General features: G+C 43.0%; 1 long non-coding RNA gene across 3 annotated transcripts in view; it reads right to left on the minus strand.

Moving 5' to 3' along the window:
• The window catches only part of LOC116285600 (uncharacterized), a 31,700-nt gene extending 28,446 nt beyond the window's left edge, over nucleotides 1–3,254 (minus strand). For all 3 annotated transcript variants that reach the window (XR_012064138.1, XR_012064140.1, XR_012064139.1), the window contains exons 1-2: nucleotides 3,142–3,254; nucleotides 2,670–2,779 (exon numbers count right to left, since the gene is read on the minus strand). This is a non-coding gene — a long non-coding RNA (uncharacterized lncRNA). The remainder of the gene's footprint in view (nucleotides 1–2,669; nucleotides 2,780–3,141) is intronic.
• Nucleotides 3,255–6,000: the final 2,746 nt, after the last annotated feature.

A 6,000-nucleotide genomic window follows, 5' to 3' on the forward strand; every position in this document is an offset into this window, starting at 1 on the left:
CATTTCTTTCACCATGACCCCTGAGCAGTGGGTCTGCCTCTTCCTTTGACAACTCTTTGACCCCAAAAGACCTATAAGAGCCATTTTTATTACCTTTGGTACTTTTCTAGCCTCACTGTATTCTAACGTTCAGCGTCCTGCCACTCGTCCCATAGGTACATGCCAAGCTGCCCTCACTTATGGGCCCCCGCCTCCTTTTCTCATCGGAGCTCATCAGTGGAGCCTCTTTGGAATTAGACTGTTTTTATTAATGTGTTACATAATTTGTTTTGTTTGCCTTTCCCTTTTTTCTTGTTGGAATACCAGAATGATTCATTTTCCCTAGATTTGTGCATGCCTTTTTGGCCATTACTACTCCTGCCGGGGAATCATCCTTATAGCCTCTGAATTTTTCAGTATACTGCTCAAAGTTTTAACATAATTGGCAACTGCTATGCCTTTTAGAGCGTTTATAGATTTTCCCTCCCTGGGCAAACACCTGGAATGGCCTAACATGTAATACTTCAAAGGGGCTTAATTTAAGTTTGTTTCTGTCTTTCTAAGGCTGGGTACAAGGGCTTCGAGCCCTATCCCTCTCTGATCTGTAGCAGGGCTACTGACCAGGTCTTATCCCACTTTAAATTAGTCTCTTGACATATTTTAGCAATACTCTTCTTTAAGTATGATTCACTTTCTCAGTTTTTCCAGTTGATTGTGGCCTCCAGGGTGAATGTAGTTTCAACACCTTAAACCAGAACAGGGGATAATTTCCTTAAAGGAGGGTTTTAACCACTTCAGAGGCTTTTTGTCCGGGTGGGATGTTCGTCCACCCATCCTGAAGAAGTGTCCATGTCTGGGGCATTGAGTAAAGTATATTTGCCAGTCCTCAGTAGGGCATATTCCCTTATGCTGAGTCCCCATCTGGGCAGGTCAGACAGCAATCTTTGGGTTGCTTTTAGACCTAGAGCTTGAATTAATACCAAGGCATATGCTTTGTCTTTCATGGACATGTAATTTGAAAGGTTTCTTTAATGTGTTAATCCCAAAGCTGAGGCTGAGACTCTGTTTTTATTGTTTCAAAAGCTGTTTGGCACTTTTTAGTCCAAGTAAGAGGCTCAAGATCATGTTCCTTTATTTTCATTGAAGTATAGTTGATTTACAATGTTTTGTTAATTTCTGGTGTACAGCATAGTGATTCAGTTGTACATATATATTCCTTTTCATATTTCTTTTCTTTGTAGGACATTACACGGTATTGAATACAGTTCCTTGTGCTATACAGTAGGGCCTTGTTTACTTTATATATAGTAGTGTGTATCTGCATAGCCCCAACTCCCAGTTTACTTCTCCCTATCTTCTTCCCCTGCTGGCAACCATAAGTTTGTTTTCTATGTCTGTGAGCCTCTGTTTTATAAATAAGTTCATTCGTGTCTTTTTTCTAGATGCCACAAATAAGAGATATCATATGGTATTTTTCTGTCTCATTTACTTCATTTTGACAACCTCCAGGTCCATCCATGTTACTGCAAATGGCATTATTTTGTTCTTTTTTATGCCTGAGTAGTATCCATTGTATAAATATACCACATCTTTATCCAGTCATCTGCTGATGGACATTTAGGTTGCTTCCATGTCTTGGCTATTGTAAACAGATCATGTCTTAAAAACCTCATAGCACAGGGAACTATATTCAGTATCTTGTAGTAACTTATAATGAAAAAGAATATGGAAAAGGAATATATATACATAAGTATGACTGAAACATGCTGTATACCAGAAATGGACACAACATTTCAATTTAAAAGAAAATGGAGAAAAAAAGAAAACTTTATGGAGGTGCTTGACTATGAGCTCACAGTTCAGGATCCAAATCCAATAGAACCCTGCCATTCCCAGAAACCCCTTCAGGTGTCTGAAGGTCTTAGGTGTTCAAGCCTGCAGCTGCCCATTTTCTGTCAGGCAAAAGATCCCACTGTCCTTGGGAGAGGGCAAAGCCCACACACCTGATCTGCTGCTTACATATCTGGGCCCTTTTCTGGGAGACAACTGGCCACATGGTTCAGGGTTCTGATGGTATTTTGTAGACATTTACCCTATGTAGGGCTTGCTATGAGCAAATCACCTACGTATTGGAGTAAAAGTCCTTCATCCAATATTAAGTTTGTAAAGTCCCTAGCCAGCATTTCCCCAACCAGGTAGAAGAACGCTTAAATCCTTGAGGAGGACTGTCCAACAATACTGTTGGACTACTGTGTTTCTGGGTCCTGCCATTCAAAAGAAAATAGCTGCTGTGATTCTTCTGCAATAGGAATACAAAAAAAAAAAAAGCATCTTTCAAATCCACAACTGAGAACCTGCCGTATTCTCCCAAATAGTTGTGAGCAGAGTGTATAGATTAGGCACTATGGGGTGCAAGTCTTGGCCTGCCTCAATATCCCTCAGGGCTTACACAAAGCAATACACTGAGTGTGGCTGGCTGTTTTGGAGAAGAGGGGTGTTGTATGGAGAACTGCTGGGTTTAATCAGTCCTGTTTTCACAGTTTGAGTTGGCTAAATTCCCTCTTGGGCTTCTTGCCTCAGGATGCTGTTCTAGATTAGGTGTCCCAGCATTCCTTTTTAATGGGATCCGTCCTGCCCGTGCATATTTGCCCTTCCATGGGGGGACCGTCAGCCCACACTTCTGGTCTTACCTTTTCATAGACCTTCGAGGGGGAAGAGCTCGTCTCCTTTTCTGGAGTTTCCATGAGCATCGTCTGGGGGCTTAAAGCATGTTCTGTTGGGACTCTGACGTCAAGCTGTTCTGGTGAAAAAGTTACTTGAGCATTTAATTTACAAAGGAGATCTTGGCCCAAAAGCAGGACTGGAGACTCTGACATATCTAAGAAACTAGGTTCCAGGGTGAAGTCTGTCAGAAAGTTAATCAGCTCATTCCCTACTGTCAATTTTATCAGGTGCTTCTGTGGGGAAATTGGAATTGGGCACCTCAAGTCCACGGGAGCCTCTGGGGATCTTCATTCAGAGTGTTCCTCTCTCTCTACCACACGAGAGGCTCCCATCTTTCTTTTATTATTTTCCTTCTTATGTTTTAGCCCAGGGTAACCTGCTTTCCCATGCCCTTCCTGCTTACGATAGGCGCATTGTTCCTTCCCCATTGTGGCTTACCTCCCTTCAGCAATCGCCTTCCGGGAATCCAGTGCCACTGCCGGAGAAGTCCTGTTTCATTTTCTATTTTCTTTCATCATTCGCTGTCGTTGAACACTTTAAAACCAACCACCTACCAACTGATAAGGATTCAATCCAAAGGCACCAACTAATTTTTGCAACTTTCTCCTGATATGTGAGGCACCCCCCCCCACCAAAAAAGGTCTAACTTACCATTCTAATAGTTTCAGGGACCTTAGAATCCGTGTTAGTATAACATCTATAGGCCTGATAAATCCTTTACAAAATTCAGAGGGATTTTTTCTTTAATTGAAGTATTTGCTGAATTTCTTAAATTTTATTCAAACTCTTTTGCTTTGGTTCCCCTTTCAAAGCCCTGCCAAGATTCACAAGTAAGTACTGTTCTAATAAGGGCATTCCTCCCTCCATGGGGTCTTGATTTGGTTCAGCTGTGGGTGCTGCCAAGTGGGCTTCAGGTGTAGAGGATCCTCTCTATAAGGAGGACTGTGATCTTTCCAGTTAAACACGTCTGAGAAACACAGCTGGCTGGTTGTTCGCATTTAGCCCCTACACGCATCGTGATGAAAACTGCCCTGCCCCAGGAGTGGCTCCTGGGCCAAATTAGGTGCCCTGTCGTGTCTTAGATGGCATTATCAGACCAGGTCCTCGTGCCCCAGGAACTAACACAGGATTTTCTAACTGATCCCTATAAGGAGGGGAAATTCTGAGCCCCGGTGTCAGGAACTGGGGCTGGATGGGAGCAGGAGGTGGTGGAAGGGGTGGATATATTGGCCTCATGGCCAGAGTGGCTGGGACAGCTAGCTCAGCTGGAGTTAAGGCTTGAAGCAACATAGCCTCACTCTCGTTCCTTTCCTTTTATTTTCTCTGATATAACAGCACAAACACTTGCACATAAAGGATTTCATCATTCTTCCCTGTTTCTTCACAGAATAGCTACAGAGCCATTTGAAAGCCACCGTAAAACCATAAATAGCAATTGATCATCTCTAACCAGTAAAAGAATGCCTTTTTGCCTTGGCATCAACCAACCGCACTGAATTCCGTGATGAGGCTTTCGGTAATTTTAGGAACCAAGTGGACTCTTCCCCTTCGCCCTGGGAATGTTCCCCTCTTGGATAAGAACAGACAGGTTTCTGTTTGTTTGTTTCCGTTCCTTTCCTCCATGTGAATCAGTAACATTTAAAATATCTGATTTGGCTGTAAATGGAGAAACAGTACCAAAACAAAATGAAAGAAAAAATGCAAAGGGAACACAGAAAACCCTAAATAAACCCCCAAGCTTGGTCTTGGAGTTATACGTTTAACAACAACCCAGGAGACCACCAATGACGTAATTAACACAGCAAAGGTGGGAGTACGTGGTGCACGGGGTCCCAGGAAAGCCCTGCCTAAACCCCTACGGAGCCCCTAATAGGTGCTGCGGCCACACCATGTCGCAGTAAAATACCGTCTTCGTGTCAGTCCTGGGCTCCTAGCTGTAACAGACTACTCATCCAACGTGTGCTTCAGAGGACTCTGTTAAGGAATAGCGGAAACATTCTCTACTTTTTAAAGACAGAAATACAAAACACAAACGGCGCATACAAATGCCAGCATCTGAGGAAACGAACCGGTTCATAAATCAGGTAGAAGTCCAGAAACTAATTCCTCTTTCCAACAGGGTATGCCACTCAAATACAAAACAAATTGGCTTATTCTGGAGGAAAAAGCCCCAGAGAGGAAATAACGTTTCTGGCTGTACACACCAGAGTGACTTACTTACTGTACTGAGCTCATCTGGTCCCTGACGGTTGACTTCTCTGCTCCAACTGCCAAGCGCTGGGGCAGCAGGTGCCGCTTCAGAGAATTCTGAAGGGCAGATCCTCAGGACACGTGGTCCCGGTAGCTGCTAGGGCCTTACCTGAAAATTCCCCAGTTGGGGCCAGGTGTCGCCGAGAAACAAGGCTCCTAACTGGCTTTACCAAAATTTGTTAAAGAGTACTAAACGTGTTCTACTTGCCACAAGGCAGGCCAGCAAACGAGTTGTTGGGGCAAGAAATAGCTACTTTATTTGGAAAGCCAGCTCACCAAGACACCGGCGGACTAGTATCCCAGGGAACCATCTTGCCTGAGTTGGAATTCAGGCTTCTTTTATACTAAAAGGGGCGGGAGTAAAGTCAAACACTTCCTGCTTCTGGTCAGGCTCCAGAGGGGAGGGGATGTGTTAATTTCTTCTTGCCTGAAGTCATTCACAGGTGGGCCCGGTCAGGATGTTTCCCGTGAGCTAAACAAAGATATTTTAACTTAACACTCATTACCTGGGAGGCTGGGTTTCCAGAGATGGGCCATTATGTATGATTTAAGCTTATAGGCAACACCCCTTTAGTGATTAACTTGGAGAAAAAGCAATGGAATACAAAGGTTAAAAGTAAAAGAAACAGATCCAATCTGGAGTCAGATTTGTTCTCCCCCATTTCACCTTCTTTCTTCACTATCATAACTATAAAATGAAATGGTGACTTACTCCCAAGAGTGTAAATGACTAACTTCTATGTAACAAACAAGTTTGGGTTTTTGTTTGTTTGTTTTAGAATTATACTCTACTCGCTGGTTTCTGGTTCTGCCACTTAGTGTTCAGCCTTGACAATATGATGTATATTCTCTGAGTCTCACTACCCACAGCTGCAAAATAGGAATTCCTCGAGTTGTCATAAGTATTAAATAAGATAATGTATGTAGAACACAGAGCACTATGAGGGTATAAAATAAGCTCACAAATGCCAACTATTATGAGAAAACAACTGATTAGAATATCTTGAAAATGATTTACCCTTTGCTAATCTGTCTCCTCAAAGGTAC

Source organism: Vicugna pacos, chromosome 25, assembly GCF_048564905.1.
Source record: "Vicugna pacos chromosome 25, VicPac4, whole genome shotgun sequence".
NCBI lineage: Eukaryota > Metazoa > Chordata > Mammalia > Artiodactyla > Camelidae > Vicugna > Vicugna pacos.